Source organism: Eleutherodactylus coqui, chromosome 3 (genome assembly GCF_035609145.1).
Source record: "Eleutherodactylus coqui strain aEleCoq1 chromosome 3, aEleCoq1.hap1, whole genome shotgun sequence".
In the NCBI taxonomy this organism is placed as follows: Eukaryota; Metazoa; Chordata; class Amphibia; order Anura; family Eleutherodactylidae; genus Eleutherodactylus; species Eleutherodactylus coqui.
The window spans coordinates 162,783,071-162,784,147 of NC_089839.1; the positions used below are offsets into that span (position 1 = coordinate 162,783,071).

The 1,077-nt window shown below is 39.6% G+C and overlaps 1 protein-coding gene across 1 annotated transcript in view; it reads right to left on the bottom strand.

Annotated features, from left to right (window-relative positions):
- Window positions 1–1,077, bottom strand: part of SYN2 (synapsin II) — a 342,823-nt gene that overhangs the window by 73,706 nt on the left and 268,040 nt on the right. The window lies entirely within an intron of this gene.

Consider the following 1,077-nt stretch of genomic DNA (forward strand, 5'->3'; position numbering starts at 1 on the left):
GATTAAACCCTTAACGACCGCCCATGCTCCTTTTGGTGGCGACAGTTAGGAGCCTTATTGTGATGCATATGCCTTTTTTTTTTTTAAGGCTGAAATCAACGATATAGGGTCCAAATGGAACCTGCAATGCTGATGGGAACGAGAGCTTAAAGAGAAGCATAAACAGATACATATGGAATGATCTTTATTTGTGTCCCTATTGACAGCAATGTTATACTGTAATAATGTTCATACTGTTCCATTATTTTTCCATCAAAAAGACAGAAACAAAGGAGGTGACCTGAGAAGAGAAAAGAACCAGTAAAATCAATGGAGTTTTCACAGAATGGGCACTAGATGTACATTTACTCCACTGTCTAAAAGTTATAGGCAGGTGTGAAAAAAATGCTGCAAAGCAAGAAAACTTTCAAAAACAGTAGCATTAGTTTATTTTTGGCAACTAACAAAATGCAAGAAAGTGAATGGGAAAAAAAAAAAGAGGAAAATCACATCAGTATTTGGTGTGACCACCCTTGGTCTTCAAAATTGCACCAACTCTTCTAGGTACACTTGTACACAGTTTGGGACAACCTCCCTGCTGAGTTCCTGTACAAACACCTTGGAAAACGAAGCCCTATCCATTTTCTGTGGATGCCGGGTTGCTCCAATCCTTCTGTCTCTTCATGTAATCCCAGACAGACTGGATGATGATGAGATCCGGGATCTGTGGGGCCATATTAACACTTTCTGGACTCCTTGTTCTTCAACACTGAAGATAGTTCCTAACGACATTGGCTGGATGTTTGGGATTGTTGTCCTGCTGCTGAATAAATTTGAAGTCATTCGAATAGTTTCTATTTTTGGAAAAAAATCTTGCTTTTCAGCATTTTTCCACACCTACCTAGAACTCTGCAAAAGTTGTTGTACGCAGGGTGTTTTTCACAAGTAGTATATTGTCAGCCACTGCAATAAGGAAGTTACAACATGTTCGTAACTGCCTCTATACGAGCAAACTACCACGCTTCATTTTCCTCCTGTGATTGGTGTTTTCTTGTGTTTTAGAAGGAGGGGCTTCTGCTGTTCATCCATAAATAAGGA